The following is a 20274-nucleotide window of genomic DNA, read 5'->3' on the forward strand; positions in this document are numbered from 1 at the left end:
AGTACCTCTCCAGCCAGGTGACAGCGTCCTCCTCCGGGAACTCAAACCGGGGTCTCTGCAGCCCAGGTGGTCAGGACCCCACATCGTTGTCCTAACTACCCCAACTGCCGCCAAACTTTTAGGCCACAACCCTTGGTACCATGTGTCCCGCCTCAAATTGGCCCCTGAGGATCGTCAATGGAGGTCTGAAACCTTGGGCCCCACTCGCCTACGCCTCACACGGGGCCCTTGCTCGTTATCCTCTGACCCTCCAAACCTTTCTCATCACAGTCATTCTAGTCCTTCCCCTTAACGCCAGTCCTTACTATGTCTGGCGGTTCTACCTTCAAGAGTCCTGGGCAGATGGCCCCACCACTAAAACTCATTACCTCGCCCAAGCAGACTGCCAACCCGCGGGGTGTCAGTCAGCTATAAAGTTCGAATTCCCACAATCCAAGTCCAACACTATTAGGAGTTCTAAAGATGCCTTTGCCCTCTGTTTCCTATATCAGCAAACCCAGGACCGCTGTCGTTTATGGAATCAAACCTATGGTGGGTGCCCGTACGCTAACTGTGTCATACACAAGCCCTTTCATACTGAAGGTGCCCCACCAAGTGATATGCTCCTTTTAGACAACCAAGGTAAAGTGTCTCTTATTATCCGTGACCCCTGGAACATCCGCTGGGAAAAGGGCACTATAGGCAAAATATACTTCTGGTTTCAAAATAGCCACCCCAGTGGTACGTGGCTAATATATCGAGTCTATACCCGCACTCTGCCCATAGAAATAGACCGACTTAACTCATTGAGCAACACCATCCGACAAAATGAAGCCACCTTAACTGACCAAATCAAACCCTCGAGTAACACTCCCCAGCCTTTCTCATGGATAACACTAGTACAACAAGGTGCTAACATGTTGAGCTTAACTGAAGCCGATAACTTCACAAATTGTTCTCTATGTGCATCTCTTAACCAACCCCCCCCTAGCTGCAGTTCCCCTCCGGACCGGATTCAACCTGTCACGAACGCCCACAGGACCTGACACCACCTTAACAGGAATCCCATTATTCAAAATACATTCCCACTCTCTCTCTCTATGTTATGGAATAGCTAATAACCCCAGCCTCAAGTGCAACACCACAGTAAATGTAAAATCTTCCCTTTATGTGCCCCCAGGAGAATACTTTTGGTATAATGAAACCCTAACCAAAGTTATCAAAACATCCTTCACGTTCCCCTGTGTGCCCGTCACCCTAGTCCCACAGTTAGAAGTGTATGGGCAAGCTGAGTTCCTATCCCTCATCGTACCCTCCCCTAATCACCAGAACAAACGAGCAGTCTTCCTCCCAATAGTAATAGGCCTCTCTTTAGCAACCTCTCTGGCAGCAGCTGGGATAGGAAGTGGAGCTATGGGTTACAGTGTCACTTCGGCCGCTCAGCTGGAGGACAAGCTCCGGGTGGCCATTGAAGTATCGGCCGCCTCTCTGGCATCTCTCCAGCGACAGATAACGTCACTGGCTCAGGTAACTCTCCAAAACCGGCGGGCCCTAGACCTGTAAACGGCAGAAAAAGGGGGTACCTGTCTGTTTCTCCAGGAACAGTGTTGCTATTACATCAACGAAACAGGCCTAGTAGAAGAAAATGTCAATACTCTCCACCGCCTCCAGGAAGACCTCCGAAGGAAACAGAATGTACAAGTCTCTTTCTTTAACTGGTGGCAATCTCCCATATTTACCTGGCTGGCTCCCGTTGTAATTCCCTTAATCATAGTTTGTCTTTTACTAATGTTAGCCCCGTTCTTTCTCAGGTTTTTTCAAGCACGCATAAGGGAAATTTCCAGGGTAGCCGTAAACCAGATGTTACTTCACCCCTATGTCCGAATCCCGACTGAGGCACCAGCCAACTGACCCCCCCACATCGCCCCTGTTCAGCAGGAAGTAGCCAGAAAAGAAGCGACGTCCTATATCATCAAAAAGGTCGGAATGTAAGGCCGGTGCCTCCTTGGGAGCCGAATGGACATGCCCTTCTCTCTCCGTGCCTGAAAACTACATCATCATACTGAGCACATTGCTCAGCATTTGCCCTCTCCACGCAGGCTCCCCTTGCCCATGTCCGCATTCCAATCTCAGCCCTGCACCTGCCATAAATTTTGAAAAGGCCTGCCAAGAGCCTGCCCTATGGTAGCTCCCCCGTACATCCTCGGCCAGCCCCTCGTCCGTGCTCAATCCCTTCATACCCAATGGAAATGCCCCCGCTTTGTTCACCTCGCCCGTCCCCAGTCTTTTAACACCCAATAGAACTACCTTGTCTTTGTTTCCCCCGTAGTCAATCAGCCACTTCTACTCCCTATAAAACCCCACGCCCCAAGAAGAGAAGCGCGACTTCTCTGGCCCCTTCTCGGACCATAGAACCTCGCCCGGGAGCCGAATAAATTGGCTTTTAATTTCCTCACTCCGGTCTCTGTTTCCTCATTGAGCTCGGCGGAAAGTCCAACATTTAGAAGTTAAAGACATGATAAGAAATGAAAATTTTAGTGAAGAATTGAAAGATAAAATTGAGGAAATTACACAGAAAGTGTAGCAAAAAGACAAGGAGATAGGAAACGAGAGAAAAAAGGTAAGAAAATCTATGAAATCTATGAAGTTCAGCAGCCAAATAATAGAATTTCTAGGAAGAGAAAAACAGAGGGGAAGAAATCAACAATGAAATAGTTCAGGCCGGGTGTGGTGGCTCACACCTGTAATCCTAATACTTTGGGAGGCCGAGGCAGACGGGACGGATTGCCTGAGCTCAGGAGTTCTAGATCAGCCTGGGCAACATGGTGAAACATTGTCTCTACTAAAATACAAAAATTAGCCGGGCATGGTGGTGTGCACCTGTAGTCCCAGCTACTCAGGAGGCTAAGGCAGGAGAATCACTTGAACGCAGGAGGCGGAGGTTGCAGTGAGCCAAGATAGCACCACTGCATCCTGCCTGGGTGACAGAGCGAGACTCCATCTCCAAAAAAAGAAGAAATAGTTCAAGAAACACACTCAGAACAGAAGACCAAATTGAGACAGTCCATCATAATAGATCAAAATTGTCCCACACCAAAGCAAATGATTGTGAAATGTAAAATATCTAAGACAAAGAGGAGATTCTCAGACTTCCAAAAGGGGCAGGAGGGTGGCACAAAAGGGTGGAACAGGAGTCAGAATTGCTTTGAATTTCTCAACAGCAACACAGGAATAAGAAAAGGAACAAACTAAAAGAGGAGGCTATGATTTTCTTCTCTTCCTGGACACAGAAGGTTGTCCTCCCTACCTACTGGCTGCCCTCGGGGGAACCCATTGCGCAGGATGACAGCCAGTGTTAAAATCATCAGTGAGCTGAATGGAAAAAACATTCAAGATGTCATTGCCCAGGGTATCAGCAAGCTGCCAGTGTGCTGTCCCATGGGGCCGTGGCCTTCTCTGCTGCCCCGGCTCTGTAGCTTCTGCTGCTGGCCCTGCCCTTACTACGAAGGAGAAGCAACAAGAGAAGAAGGAGTCCCAAGAGTTACATGATGACGGGGGATTTGAATTCCTGCTCCGGTGCTGATGCCCCTGGAAAGAAAGAAAGAAAGGAGGAACGTAGGGAGAGAGGGAATGAGAAGCGGAGCGGGGGAGGGGAGGGGAGGGAAAGGGAAGGGAAGGGAATAGAGAAAACAGGAGATACACAAAGTGATGGTAAAGGAAAATCACAGGATCAGAAACAGCAAGTGTAGAAAGCAACTGATCCAGATTGGGAGAGATGTAACTCAAAAGACAGGCATTTGGGGATTTGTTTTCCACCGTTTAAAAAGACAAAGCCATTCTTAGCCCATGGGTCATGGCCTAAGAAAAACAAAAATAGGCTGCAGGTCAGTTTGCTGACCCCTGATCTAGTCAATAAAAAAGAAAGCTTGAACTGACACTAGTTTCTGGAAAGAAAGAAGGAAGGAAGAAGGGAAGGAGGCAGGAAGGAGAAAAAAGAAGAAAGCGTCTGGGCTGGGTGGCTTACCCCTATAATCCCAGCACTTCAAAAGGCCAAGGCGGGTGGATAACTTGAGGTCAGGGGTTTGAGACCAGCCTGGGCCACATGGTGAAACCCCATCTCCACTAAAAATACAAAAATTAGCCAGGCATGTTAGTGCACACCTGTAGTCTCAGCTACTTGGGAGGCTGAGGCAGGAGAATCACTTGAACCTGGAAGTCAGAGGTTGCAGTAAGCCTGGATGGTACCACTGCACTCCAGACTGGGTGACAGCGAGACTTCATCTCAAAAAAAAAAAAAGGACAGAAAGAACAAGGGAACAAAGGAAAGAAAGAGATGAGGTATGTTGTACCTGAGTGAGTCAAGGAATGTGCCACACTCTGAGATTGAATTATGAGTCCTTTATTATGCTGGCGACCAAGAGGTGGCTAATGCCCAAAATTCTCTCGGCCCCTAAGAAAAAGTTAGGTGATCTGTTATACCCTAATTTTAAAAGGAAGGGAGAATCTAGCTGAAGCAAATTTTTCACAAAAGCAGAGTAAGCAAAAAGTTAAAAGATAAACTAGTATGTGAGAAATAAAACAGTGCCAGGTGTGAGGGATAAAGTTGTCATAAAATACATACAACTTATAGATAATGGGGGCTCTGGGCGCTTGACAGCACCTGCATTCCCAGGCTCTGCTGGTACCACTTAACTCGGCCTCTTATCAACAAATGTATTCCTGGAGGTGCCCAATGGCAGCCCGCCCCAGCTACATACTATAGTTATGTACTTAATGGTGGGAAAATAACTGAAATGAAGAAGCTAAGATGGAGTCTGTCCGGCTCGAGAAGCTAACGTAAAGCCTGAACAGCTCTTAGTCTGAGGAAGAGTGAGTTAGTTTTAGCTGGCAAAAAGCAGGTTATCACAGTAGGAGGTGTGACTCTGGTATTGGTAAAGAGATAGGGGAGTGGTCAAAGGCATTTCCCTACATCATACTGTAAAGGCAATTCTGGGTGAGACCACAGAAATGACAGGTTAATCCAATTCTAAACTGAGTAATCTCATGATAGAGCCTCTGCATAAATCCAGAATACCTAGTTACACTGTAGTCTCCCTGGCCAAACTGCAAAAGCTTTTGCTGCTTTGGGTCTTCCTGATTGTGATCCCTGTCATCAGGGTTTCCACAGCACTCAACTCATTCTCCAAGTGTTGACTCCAGTATTCTTCAGGATACATCATCAGTCATCTTCCCTCTGCCTTCACATGGTGCTTGGCACTGTGACGCTTGGCACAATGTTAAGTGCCTTGTAGGAAATAAGAAAAAAGTTTCCTCTTCAAAGCTTTCCTCCTAGTTCATTATGAATAAATAACAGTTTCTTCAAAGGTTGATTAAAGCTTTTTAAAGTAATCTTAAAGTAGCTGTTAGTCATAATAAAGAAACAAGTGCATCCTGTGTTCTTAGCTCTTCCACTTTAACCCAGATATTTGCCCTGACATGCCTGGACAAGCCCAGGCAAGTCTTAGGTCAGCTTATTTCCCTTCCTTATTTGGAAATGTTATCGCTTCTCTAAGCATTCCTCGAGTTACTTCCTCTTTTCCTTTGTTCTCCTCTGCCTTTACCACTTTAGAAAATTTCCAAGTTTTTCACGCCTATAATCCCAGCACTTTGGGAGGCTGAGGCGGGCAGATCACGAGGTCAAGAGATCGAGACAATCCTGGCTAACATGGTGAAACCCCCCCGTCTCTACTAAAAAATACAAAAATTAGATGGGCATGGTGGCGCGCGCCTGTAGTCCCAGCTACTCAGGAGGCTGAGGCAGGAGACTGCTTGAACCCGGGAGGCAGAGGTTGCATTGAGCTGAGATTGCGCCACTGCACTCCAGCCTGGTGCCTGGCGACGGAGTAAGACTCTGTCACCAAAAAAAAAAAAAAAAAAAAGAAAGAAAAGAAAATTTCCAAGTTTTTAGCCAATAGAATGTGAGGGCCCATTCTGGCCAATGGAAACTGGACACAGCAGTAGGATGATTGCGTCAGGTTATGAAAGTTGTAAATATCCCTGTCTCCCTTGTTCAGGTGTACTCTCATGGCAAGACTGCTGGTGAGTTGCACCCTTCCTGCAGGCAGTAAACTAGCCTTACTGAGTGATCCATTGTCTCGGTGTGGATTTTTCCAGATGTCATAAACCTGTTTCCAACATGCCTTGACACACATTGCTACTCCCTAAATAAGACTTACTTCAAGTGAATATACATTAGCTATCTACTGGAAAATGAAGAAGAGTAAGACAGCAACCATTCCTTCCCTTTAAGAATGCCCTTCAAGAACAAGGATTTTCTCCATATAACAAGAACATGATTGCAAATTAGCTTCACAAAAGAGTAATTTGTCAGAGCTCTAATCTCCACTGGCCTCTCCAAAAAGCCACAAATGAAATAGCCTTTGATATAGACTATAAATTGCAAATATCAGTAGAAGCTTCCTTAGAAGCTATCTTGATGATGGACACTGACTTTTTTGTTTATATTTATTTATGTTATTTTCATTGCATTATGTGACAAAATATTTCACATTAATCTAACCATCAGTCGGCTTTCTATCACTATATGCAATAATTGCCTTTTTCTAAAATTTTATAAACGTGGAATGATATAGTATAATCTTTTGTGTCTGGCTCCTTGTATTTAGCATAATTATCTTATCTTTTCTTTTCTTTTTTTTTTTTTTTTGAGACAGAGTTTCGCTCTTGTTGCCCAGGCTGGAGTACAATGACCCGATCTAGGTACACTGCAACCTCTGCAGATGAACCTCTGTACTCTCAACCCTCTGCATCTGTTTCTTGCCTGTCCAAACCCTCCACCCTTTTGGCCCCTCCTGCCCCCAGCCTTTAGCCCCATACTCGGCCCCTCCTCCTTCTCCACTTGTTACCCATTCAAAAACTACAACCAATCAAACCACCTCTGCCATTCTCCCTCTCCAGGAAGTGACTGGAGCTGAAAGGCATTGCTCTCGTTCATGTCCGTTTCTCCATGTCTGACTTGTCACAGATCAAACAGCACCTGGGATCTTTCTCTGAGAATCCATTCAAAATTATTACAGGGAATTCCCAAACATAACCCAATCCTTTAATTAACTTGATATGACATTTATATAAGTCTAACCTCCACCCTTACCCCTGATGAAAAAGAGCACATCTGGCGTTCAGCTGAAACACATGCAGATGAACTCCATAACCAAGCCCCATACAAAATCCAGTGGCCAGTGATGCAGTCACCCATAGAGACCCAGACTGGACTTACCAACAGGAAGACAATGGCATCAGGTGATGAGACCACATGATTACCTGTCTTCTTGTGGGCATGGACAAAAATGTCCATAAGGTAGTTAATTATGAAAAACTCAGAGAAGGCCAGGCATGGTTGTTCATGCCTGTAATCCCAGCACTTTGGGAGGGCAAGGCAGGCAGATCGTGAGGTCAGGAGATCAAGACCATCCTGGCTAACACAGTGAAACCCCGTCTCTACTAAATATACAGAAACTTAGCCAGGCATGGTGTCATGCGCCTGTAGTCCTAGATATTTGGGAGGCTGAAGCAGGAGAATCACTTGAACCTGGGAGACAGAGGTTGCAGTGAGCTGATATCGAGCCACTGCATTCCAGCCTGGATGACACAGCGAGATTCAATCTCAAAAAAAATAAATAAATAAACAAACAAAAACCCCAGGCCCTTAGACTGTTAGCCCAACCCATGGGAGATTCCCTCCAACCAGTGGCATATTTTTCAAAACAACTAGACCCCATTTACAAAAGCTGGCCCCCTTTGCTCTTGTTTCCCCTCTTCTACATACCATCCGCCATTTCATTTGGGAATATGCTGACAAATAGCAATGCACTATCATTATTAAACACCTCTCACCATCAAACTAACTGAATCGACTGTTACGTATCACCTGATGCAAATGGAACATTTCCTCAACTGGCTCATTTTCCAGCCTCTCTCCCTCAACCAATGCCTCTGGTCTAATTTGTGCTGTCCCTAGTGGCCCCCTTTATCCATGGCTCAATATCAGTGGTGAAACATCTGATCTCATTAAATATATAAAGAATAACTCTTCCTAGCTGGGCGCAGTGCCTCATACCTGTAATCCCAGAACTTTGGAAAGCCAAGACAGGCAGATCACAAGGTCAGGAGTTTGAGACCCACCTGGCCAACATAGTGAAACCCCATCTTTACTAAAATACAAAAATTAGCCAGGCATGGTGATGCGCACCTGTAGTCCCAACTACTCAGGAGGCTGAGGCAGGAGAATTGCTTGAACTCAGGAGGCAGAGGTTTTGATGAGCTGAGATCACACCACTGTACTCCAGCCTGGGAAACAGAGAGAGACTCCGTCTCAAAAGATTTAAAAAAAAAGAAAAAAAATGAAAATCTCTTCCAATTAATCTATGCATTCTGTGAAATACAAAGGAATTCTTAACCACATTTATACATACACACATATATGATTGATCGATCAATCGATAGATAGAGTGAAAAGAAATCCAAAATGGAGATGACTATGTCAGAGGTCGCTAAAAAGGAGTCTAAGGGCATAAGGAGTTGGGCCCCAGTCATGTGTACACCTAGAAGGAATTTGACCTTTTTGAACTGGGCCAAACTGAAAATGTCTTGAAGAAGCAGCTGAATTTGATTTGAACTATTTACACAGGGTCTAATCACCAACCTCCTGAGAAGACAGCTGTGCTGAATTAAGCGGATCATTGCCTAGAGACATGTAAGCTGTCAATCAATCATTGTCAATCATGGATTGTGCTAAATTTTTCCATCTGTGTAATCTTGCAGGAAGCCTTTATAAGCCCCTGCCCAGTCTTGTATGGATGGAACAGATTTGTGTCTTCAAAATTGCAAGTCATGAAAGACCCTGATTAAAATACCTTTCTTTTTTTTTTGAGACAGCGTCTCTTGCTCTGTCACTTAGGCTGGAGTGCAGTGACACAATCTCAGCTCATTGCAACCTTCACCTCCCAGGCTCAAGCAATCCTCCCACCTCAGCCTCCCAAGCTGGGATTACAGTCATGAACCATCATGCTCAGTTAATTTCATTTTTTATAGAGATAAGGTCTTACTATGTTACCCAGACTGGTCTCAAACTCCTGGGCTCAAGTAATCCTCCCACCTAAGCCTCCCCAAATATTGAAATCCCAGGCATGAGCCATCATGCTGGGCTAAAATATCTTCTGTTTTGTTTGCTGATCCACAGCATTGGTTTTATTTCTTATTAGTTTCTATCACATGGTGTCAGAAGTGGGATACAGAGCAGTTCCCTCTTGATCTCTGGTGCCACCTTGGACCCAAGCAAAGGTACCTGCAGGAACCTCTTGCAATCCATTGACTCTTGACAGCCCTGGAATTCATTAGGTGAGTCCTCTTGTGTTCCAAACCTCCTGAGATGGTTGAGGTTCAGGCCTGTTTTCAGGTGTTTTCTGTTGCCAGCTTTGATTACAAGGATTGCTTCATTGTTTTGGAGAGTATCTAAGATAAGATCCTATGAGGGAAAGAAAAAAATTATATTTTCTCCCTACAATCTGACAACTGAAATGGGACCAATAGAAATACACTCCACTCACTCCAAGACCTATGAATGGAATCCTGGGAGAACTTGCAGAAGCCAATAGAAATAGGTAGGATTTCTTACCGAAGTCAGTTTCTCCCAGACTTTTTTTTTCTTTTATTAATTTTTTAACCATTAGATCTCCTAAGATCTCCCACACTTCTATCTGTGGTATCTGGTCAAGAGAGGAAGGTAAAAAAATTCTGTTTCTTCTTTTCCACGTTCAGTTTGGCAGGAAAAAACATTTACAAATAAAGAAAAATCAATTAGTTTTTGAACTGTGACTCTTATAGCTCGACTTCAGGTACTATTGGTTATTGCTCTTTTTTTTTTTTTTTCCTAACAAGATGGGGTTTCACCATGTTGGTCAGGCTGGTCTTGAACTCCCGACCTCAAGTGATCTACCCGCCTTGGCCTCCCAAAGTGCTGGGATTACAGGCATGAGCCACCGCGCCTGGCCGAGGGTCTTTACTTTCTTAGGCTATCTTTGGAAGAAACATCAGATCTTGAGGGGAACTGCATATTTGCACCCTCTTCAGGCATAATTTATGCATCTGATTATACGCCATAAAAAGGTTTACAGGTTTTGAGTCCCAGTTAGAGGTATACCTTTGGAACTTTTTTGTTTTGTTTTGTTTGAGACAGGGTCTCTGTTGCTCAGGCTGGAGTGCAGTGGCACAATTATAGCTCACTATAGTCTCGACATCCCAGGCTCAAGTGATTCTCCCACCTCAGCCTCCCAAGTAGCTGGGACTTACACAGGCATGTGCCACCATGCCTGGCTAATTTTTTTAAAATTTTTTTGTGGAAATGAAATTCTCACTATATTGCCTATGCTGGTCTCAGACTCTTTGACACAAGTGATCCTCCAGCCTTGGCCTCCCAAAGTGCTAGGACTATAGGCATGAGCAAATGCACCTGGCCAACCTTTGGAAATTTGGACTGTTATAACTAAAACTTTTTTTTCTGGAGAGTTCTCTTTTAACACCCTCAGAAAATTCTTTAAATGTTCAAATTGCCTGCTCAACTTTGCTGCAGGATTTACAAAAGTCACTCCGGTATTTTCCAGGCCTTTCTCAGTCCTTTGAAGATGTAAACCTTACCATGTTTTTGAAATGTTAGCATTCAGGGAATTAACTAAGCAGCATTCCAGCTGAGATTGGATTTGAAACAGAGCTAAAGTTCTCTGGACGGACCAAACCATTCCTTTCCTCAGGGGATATGTTTAGCTTAGAAGAGAACATTTGTAAGAATTGGTTTGATTACTTGTTTTGAATTTTTGGTGTGACTCTTGAGGTTTTGGGGTGCCCATTTGTAATTCTTTCCACCTCCGAGGGCAGCTTTTGCTTTCCTCTTTTAGCGACGGTCTCTTCTCATCTTCCGTCTGCAGGGCACACATACCGGAAGCTCTGCCTTTGTGGAAGGTCAGGCAGACAGTCAGCTGAAAAGCTGAGACCATAGAGAATATGGTGAACAACTGTGGGTTGCACCCCGGTTGTCGCTAGGGAAACTTTCTCTAAGCTGTCCTTGGGAGAGGTCCGGATCTTGTAAGGGCTGCTAACTTTTGCTCCCTCTTTGAGAAACTTGGTTAAAATCAACTTTTAATGAAGGGCTTGGTTTAAAAGGGCATCTTGGTTTTGGTCTCATGTGTGTTTATTTGTGTTGGTTTTGTCATTTGTTCAGGTATACCTTTGATTTTAAAATATGGTTTATATTTTAAATATGATGAAAACTTTTTGTTGCTTTGGTCAGCCTTCTCTCCTAAGCTAAATGGAACCATATACTCACAAGAAAGTTTATTAAAACATTTCAAAGACAACAGCTTTTTTTTTTTTTTTTTTTTTTAAAGACCGGGTTTCACAATGTTGGTCATGCTGGTCTTGAACTCCAGATCTCGGATGATCCGCCCACCTTGGCCTCCAAAGTGCTTGGATTACAGGCGTGAGCCACTACACCTGGCTGACAACAGCTTTAAATAGTGATTTTCTAGCACTGGGCATGGTGGCTCTTGCGTATAATCTCAGCACTTTGGGAGGCTGAGGCGGGCTGATCACTTCAGGCTAGGAATTTGAGACCAGCCTGGTCAACATAATGAAATCCCATCTCTACTAAAAACACAAAAATTAGCCAGGCATTGTGGCATGTGCCGGCAGTCCCAGCTACTTAGAAGGCTGAGATACAAGAATCACTTGAGCCTGGGAGCAGAGGTTGCAGTGATCTGAGATCGAGCCACTGCACTCCAGCCTGGGTGACAGAGTTGTCTTGGGAAAAACAAACAAATAAATAAAATAGTGATTATTCTAGACCTTTAATAGGCAAATATACCCCCATCCCTGAAAAAAATCAAACAAACACAGAAAACAAAAACAAAAAAAACTACTTCTTGGTGCAAATTTCAGAAAGGAAGCCAATAGACAGGAATGTTTGCTATTTGTCTGTCTAAAACCTGGCAAAAAGGTTTTTTTAAGAGCTCTATAGTCAAAAGTCAACTTTTGACTTTTAGAGCACAAGACTCCCTTGAACCTGGGAGGCAGAGGTTGCAGTGAGCCGAGATCATGCCACTGCACTCCAGCCGGGGGTGACAGAGTGAGACTCTATCTCAAATAAACAGAGTCAATAGTATATAAGCCTAAACTCAAATTTAATAATTAATGTCTTAGCATTATATCTTAATTGGAAATGACCTAGATATTTAATAAGTATCCATAATTTAATTTAGCTTAGCAAAACTCTAAGGGTAACCATTTTTATTACTATATGTTAGGTAAATATCATAAAAGTAAGAAACTTAAATGCATGCATATTTTGCTGACAACTCAGGAGACATAGTTGTTTTTATTAAACCAACATTATTAAACTAGTCTTGTCTACCAAAAGATTCACTAAAGTCACGTAAACTTAAAAAATATTTCAACTTATTTATGAGCACTCATTTATTTTTAGTTAATTTGGTACCATGTAGACAATATACAAACATATGTATAGACATATAAATACATACAGATATAACATATATCATACACATACCCCCACACCCATATACTCACATGAAATTTGACCTGTTTGAATTGGACCAAATCACAAATATACTAAAGAAGCAGCTGGATTTGATGTGAATTGTTTACAGTGGGCCTGATCACAAATCTCCTGAGAAGACAGCTGTGCCAAATTAGGCCATTCATCACCTAGAGACATCTAAGCTGTCAATCAGCCATTGTCAATCATAGACTGTGCTAAAATTTTCTACTGGTATAAACTTGCCGGGAATCTTTATAAGCCTCTTCCCAGCCTTGTCTGGACAGAACATGATTTAGCTGCTTGCTAGATTTGTGTCTCTCAAATTGCAATTTATAAAAGATCTCAATTAAAATATCTTCTCTTGTATGCTGCTCTGTGGTGTGGGTTTTGCTTCTTACTAGTTGCCAATAGATACACATGGGCATGCACAAAAACTGATTCTATATTTATCTAGAATGAATTATTCAATAAATAATATTGTGACAACCGAGTAGCCATCTGGAAAATGAGAGTTAAACTCCTTCAGCTTACCTTCCAATTCTAGGTGGATCAAAGATGTAAACATTTTGGAAAATTGTAAATCCATAATGAAAACAAGGAAAAGATGTACATCCTCTTCCCAAGCATGGTAATGTCTTAAGCAGGCATTACATAAAACAGGAATTGCAAATAGCAAATAAACAGTTAAAGCTGTTATCCCCCAAAGTGACAAGTAAAGCCACAAAGTTATCTGTGGGTTTTTTTTGTTTTGTTTTGTTTTGTATTTTGAGAGAGTCTCACACTGTTGCCCAGGCTGGAGTGTAGTGGCCATTGCACTCCAGCCTGGTGACAGAGTGAGACTCCATCTCAAAATAATAATAATAAATAATTATTATTATTGTTATATATATTATTAGATATATTCAATATATTATATATATTATTATATTCAAGAATGTCAATTTTAATTTTGTCAAAGCCCAAATATAGAAACAAGTCAACTATGATCCAACTCAAATAGAATATCCATATGGTGATACCCAAGAAACTAGAATATTAGTTGCCTCTGGAGAAGCAAACTGGATGGCTCAGATGCAAAATTGGGAGTGTGATTAATTTTTCCTTTTATTCTTTTGACCATGCCTGGGTTCTACCAGTTAAAAGGAATATAATTTTTTAATAAGAACATGAAGGGTTGGCTGGGTGCAGTAGCTCACACTTCTAATCCCAGCACTTTGGGAGGCCGAGGTGGGCAGATCATGAGGTCAGGAGTTTGAGACCAACCTGTCCAGTATGGTGAAACCCCATTTCTACTAAAAAATACAAAAATTAGCCAGGTGTGGTGGCACACACTTGTAGTCCCAGCTACTTGGGAGACTGAGGCAGGAGAATCGCTTGAACCCAGGAGGCGGAGGTTGCAGTGAGCGGAGATCATGCCAGTGAACTCCAGTCTGGGTGGCAGAGTGAGACTGTGTCAAAACAAAACAAAACAAAACAAAACAAACCCGCAAAGAACAAGAACAGTTGATTAGTATAAATCACATATTTTGAGTATAGGAATAAATGTGGGAGATATGCTATCCCATCTATCAAAATATAAAGCTATCAAAACATTGTTGGCAGGGCGTGGTGGCACATGCCTACAATCCCAGCACTTTGGGAGGTTTGGGAGGTTGGCTTGAGCAACATAATGAGACTCTGTCTTAAAAAAAGAAGAAAAAGAAAACATTGTCATATTAAAGCAGTGACAAATTGGCCACTGAAAGAGAATAAGGTCCAGAAATAGACTCAAGTGCATATATATACTACACAGCAACCTAAAGTTTCATTTCAAATTGTGGGGAAAGATGAACTATTTAACAGGTGCTGTTTGATCACCAGTGGTCAATGAAAAAGGAAAAAAATAATAAAAATAAAAACAGGTGCTGTTTTGTTTGTTTTCAAGAAAAATAAAAGTCCTTACAACACATCAAATAATAAATACTTTTGGTGGCAGGCAGGGGGATTTAAAAATTTAAAGCTAAACAAAGGTATAAAGCTAACAGAAAAAACATTTCAGAAAATACTTTCATAACTTCCTGAGACAGTATGTGTGTATAAGTATATATCTTAAATATGTATACCGTATGTATATATAAAGAAAATGTGTACCAATTCCGTAAAGTGGTAAATGATCATTGCTTGACTTTTGATACCATGCCAGAGCATTTTCTAAGTCCACTTGCCCAAATGTCACACTCTTAAGAAATGATCAGTATCCATATGGAATTGGTTCTAGGATCCACCCTTGGATACCAAAATCCACGGATGCTTAAGACTCTTACATAAAATGACATAGTGTTTGTGTATAACCTACTCACATCCTCCCATACACTTTAAATCACCTAAATCACCTCTAGATTACTATACCTAATGCAATGAAAATGCTATGTAAATGGTTGTAATACTGTATTGTTTAGGGAATAGTGACAAGAAAAACAGTCTGTACGTGTTCAGTACAGATGCAATCATTCTTTTTTTTTTTTTTTTTTTTTTTTTTTTTAAGAGACAGGGTATCACTCTGTCACCCAGGCTGGAGTACAGTGGTACAATCATAGCTCACTGCAGCCTCAAACTCCTGGGCTCAAGCAGTCCTCCCACCTCAGCTTTCTGAGTAGCTGGGACTACAGGTCCACACCACAGTGCTCGGCCTCTTTTTTTGTTTCTTTTGTGTGTGTGTGGTTTTTTTTTTTTTTTGAGACAGAGTTTTGTTCCTATTGCCCAGGCTAGGGGGCAATGATGCAATCTTGCCTTCTCAGCTCACTTCAACCTCTGCCTCCTGGGTTCAAGCGATTCTCCTGCCTCAGCCTCCTGAGTAGCTGGGATTACAGGCATGCACCACCACACCCAGCTAATTTCTGTATTTTTAGTAGAGATGGAGTTTCACCATGTTGGTCAAGCTGGTCTCAAACTCCTGACCTCAGATGATCTGCTCACCTTGGTCTCTCAAAGTGCTGGGATTACAGGTGTGAGCCAGGTGCTGGCCTCTTTTTTTTTTTTTTTTTTCTGAGACAGAGTCTTGCTCTGTAGCCCAGGCTGGAGTGCAATGGCCTAATCTCGGCTCACTGCAATCTCTGCCTCCCGGGTTCAGGTGATTCTCCTGCCTCAGCCTCCTGAGTAGCTGGGACTACAGGCACACGCCACCATACCCAGCTAATTTCTGTATTTTTAGTAGAGATGGGGTTTCACCATGTTGGTCAGGCTGGTCTTGAACTCCTCATCTCATGATCCACCCACCTCAGCCTCCCAAAGTGCTGGGATTACAGGCATGAGCCACCATGGTTGGCCTCAGCTGATTTACCTATTTGGACAACATTCCTTTTTATCCTAAACATTGTCAGAGAGGAAAAATTTTCCTCTGCCCTCTTATGTTTGGTAATTGGAGGCCTCCAAATTAAACTAACAAAAGACATACTAACAGGAGAAAAGGCACACCGTTTTTATTAACATTTGCATGCAGAAGAGTTCTCAGGAAAGAAGCACTTAGACTTGGGGTTTTATGTACCTTTTTAACAAAGGAAAGAGGGTTTGGGCTTCAAGGAACAAATTATGGGGCACTGACTAGGAAATGTATGGGGGCATTAATGGAAGATAAGGGCTATTTTAGAAAGCTCTGTTTAAGCAAACTCGTCTTAGAGTTAATTCCCATGTTTGATAAGAATCACTCTTCTCTCCCTAGTACTGGGTGGGTGGAGAGGAACCTTCCTCAATGCTAAATTTATGCCCTGCTTTTAGGATCTGTCACCCAGGCCAGAGTGCAGTGGCATGATCATAACTCCCTGCAGCTTCGACCTCCAGGGCTCCAGTTATCCTTCTGCCTTAGGCTTCTGAGTAGCTGGGACCTCAGGTGAGCACCACCACACTCAGCTAATTAAAAAAAAATTTTTTTAGTAGAGGCCAGGCAAGGTGGCTCACGCCTGTAATCCCAGCACTTTGTGAGGCCAAGGCAGGTGAATCACTTGCAGTCAGGAGTTCGAGACCAGCCTGGCCAACATGGTGAAACCCCATCTCTACTAAAAATACAAAAAATTAGCCGGATGTGGTGGCATGCGCCTGTAATCCCAGCTACTCAGGAGGCTGAGGCAGGAGAATCACTTGAACCTGGGAGGTGGAGGTTGCAGTGAGCCGACATTGCACCATTGCTCTCCAGTCTGGGCAACAAGAGTGAAACTCAGTCTCAAAAAAAAATTTTTTTAGTAGAGATGTTCCCAGACCAAACTGGGTCTGGCTGTATGTTCTCACGGCCCAATAACGAGATGCAGATGGACGGGGAATGAAGGGAGTTTATTTCTGTAACCGGATACAGAGAGAAGGTTGGAGATAATTCGCCAGACCAACTCAAGGTGTTACAATTCTTCCCATGCTTATATATGTTTGGACTATATGCCTTCATGCAGTATCACATTCGCCTCAATTTATAAGTAATTTTTCTCCAACTAGAAGGTCAGAGGCCAAAAATGTCCTCTAAATCTACCTAATCCATGAGAGTCCTGATAGCAGAGTGATTAAGAAATGTCTCCTAAATTTACTTAAGGAGGATCCTAGCACCAGAGTGATTACTTCTATTTTATCTTACCTATGGTTTGGTCCTAAGAGTTGCTCCAGACACTCCCCTGCAAAATAAGTCTATTCAAGGACTGTTTCGGTTACCTTGACTCGCCCCAGACGTCAACCTGAAACAGATCCTGGTACAAGGAATATAAGGCTGTCTCCATTATCTTGACTTGCTCCAGGTTTCAGGGAAGCCTGTGCAAGGCACTTACTGAACATATGTTTCATTTCTGGTTCTGATGTCCAGGCATTGATTTTCCCTAGACTTAATTGTTAGCCCAGTGTTAAGGCAAGCACTGTGGAAGTTTGTCTATGTAACTGGAGTGCTATGGAGCCCTGTTTGTGTGACCATCAGGGAGAATTGGCCTGCCACAGAGATGAGGTCTCATTATGTTGCCCAGGTTGGTCTGGAGCTCCTGGGCTCGAGTGATCCTCCCTCATTGGCCTCCCCAAGTGCTTGAATTACAGACATGAGTCACCACTCCCAGCCACCTGCATCTTCTGACTCTCAATTGCCTTCAGCTCAAAATTTTCCTGTGACAATATGTCATATTTTGGGGTGGCATATTCAGATTCCCTTCAAACAAAGATGAATAAAGTCAAAACACCTATGGGTAAACATTTCTCATTCTGAAGGCACCAGGTAAAGATTATGCTCTTTGGGGAGACAAGTTGGAAACTGTCATTGCAAAATTATAACTGAGAAAATTATGACAGCAAAAGAGATCTGATCTAACCAACTCCATCTTGCTGCAAGCTGTCCACATTGACTTGACTCTTGGGTATAGGCAGAACTCAGGGAGGAACTCAGTTTATAGTTTAACTTTCCCAAAACAAACCACCTTCCTGCCTGGAGACTAGACTGCCTTTGTAGGACTGAAAAATCAGCCACAGTATTAGAAATTATGGTTTAGGAGTTATGCAGCTGGAGGCTTCAAGATTCTGACTGTCCCCAAATTTCTCCTGGGGATAACATCACTATTGTAAAACCTAAGAATAGTGCTTGAGATATTTTGCAGACCCTACACTTAATGGATCAGCTGGCACCACCCAGGTCGATAAACTGGCTCATCTAATCTTGTGGCCTCCCACTCAGGACCTGACTCAAGCAAAAGGACAGCTTCAACTACCTATGATTTCATCTCTGACCCAACCAATCAGCACTCCCAACTCACTGGCTTCCCCACCCACCAAATTATCCTTAAAAACTCTTATCACGAATATTTAAATGCTTGTGGAGACTGATTTGAGTAATAATAAAACTCTGATCTTCCATACAGTGAGGTCTTCATGCATAACTCTCGGGCTGGGCGCCGTGGCTCATGCCTGTAATCTCAGCACTTTGGGAGGCCGAGGCAGGTGGATTGCTTGAGCTTAAGAGCCCAGGCAACATGGTGAAACCCCATCTCTACTAAAAATACAAAAATTAGCGGGGCGTGGTGGTGTGCACCTGTGGTTCCAGCTACTCAGGAGGCTTGCCTGGGAGGATCGCTTGAAACTGGGAGACAGAGGTTGCAATGAGTCGAGATCACGCCACTGCACTCCAGCCTGGGTGACAGAGTGAGACCCTGTCTGTCTAGACAGCGAGGAAGGTGAACCCATTGGGTGGTTACAAGATGCCACAGAGTTTATAAAGTTTCTCTTGACTGCCCAGCTTCCCATAGTCTAGCAATATGCCCTCGGGAAAATGTATTCATCTCTTTGAGCTCAGTGTCTTCACCTGTACAGTGGAGTTCTGGTGAAGATCAAGTGAGATAAGACACACTTAGCAAAATGCCTGACACATGGCAAAAATTTTGTATTCCTCTTCAGATGTTTATTTCGTAATTGTAGTGACACCTACTGAGGAAATGTGTTCTCTTTCTGGTCCACAAGGGGCATAGTTTTAAGGGCAAGGATTTCCCAGAGCCATGTCCTCCTCCCATCTCTCTCCATCCAGGAGATTTAATGGTTTATGTTTAAATTTCACGGGTTCGGGAATAAACTAAGATTCAATCACTTCAGCGGAAGTTCTAAGGAACTCCTTTGATTGGCCTGGGGTCTTATAGAAGGTGGGGGTTCCTCCCAGGTTAAAAGTCTCCTTCTTCCACACCCCTTTGGACACCATGTTTGGGTCCCCTTCCACGAATACTCCCTTCGTGGAAGCCATCTTTCTCTCTCCTGGATTTTCCCTCTGGGGTCCCCTTCCACACTCTCTCATAGAAGCCTGTCTTCCCCTCCTAAACTCCGTCTCTCTCTCTCTCTCTATTCCCTTCCACTCAGGATGGAAGCTGCTTTCCTCTCCTGGATTACATCTGTCTGGATTCTCTCACTCAGTGTGAGAGTTAGCTGCTTCTTTCTCTCTCCTCCTGTTTCTCTCTCTCTAAATCACTTTCTACAAACACTTTTGAATCTGGCATTTACTGCGCACTGCGCCGTGGTCCCCTCTCTCATTCTTGAGAGGGCAGGAGACCAAGAACCTCGAGAAACATACTCTCAGGGGAGCTGAGGACACCCTGAACCCCTGAACCCCAATATTACACAGAGTTTGACCAGGGAAACAGAAACACTCACTATGAGAAACAGTAAGGTCTATGGTAGAGATTATAGAGAGTTTATCATAGGGATTAGAGTTTAGGTAACTGTGGGAGCTGGTGGAGAGATCTACACAAGGCTGTCGCCTTTGGGTTGTGTAGGGCCTGAAGTCACCCAGGCTGGCAGTCAGGAGGGCTGGATGTAAAGCAGGGAAGAGCAAGACCTGGAATCCATAAGGATAGACTAGAAACCACAAGGACAAGCAATGACATTGGATGACCTGCAGGAGAAACTGGTGCCCTTTGCCACAGAACCACCCAAGCACCTGGCCCAGGACTAAGAAAAGCTGAAGGAGGAGATATGGCAGGAACTTGAGGAACCGTGGATACTACCGTGTAGGGAAAACTCTCCCTAACCATGTTTCTCTACTCTTACACCACAACAGTCCATGCAGAAGACTTCTGTGGCCATGTGTGTGGGGATTTTTTTTCCCCACATACCAAGCAGTGAAGATCATGTGGATGCCCTCTAATTCTGACACTATCTACCTGGAGATAGTGGAGATAGTGTCAGATGCTACAGGTTGAGGGCTCAGTACCCAAGAC

General features: G+C 43.5%; 1 pseudogene; it reads left to right on the plus strand.

The window, feature by feature from the left end:
• The first annotated feature begins 1392 nt into the window (after positions 1-1392).
• LOC105721337 (protein FAM98B-like) overlaps positions 1393-20274 on the plus strand; it is a 36894-nt pseudogene continuing 18012 nt past the window's right edge.

This window comes from Aotus nancymaae, unplaced genomic scaffold (assembly GCF_030222135.1).
Source record: "Aotus nancymaae isolate 86718 unplaced genomic scaffold, 86718_ANA_hifiasm-v0.15.2.pri h1tg000016l, whole genome shotgun sequence".
Taxonomy (NCBI): Eukaryota; Metazoa; Chordata; class Mammalia; order Primates; family Aotidae; genus Aotus; species Aotus nancymaae.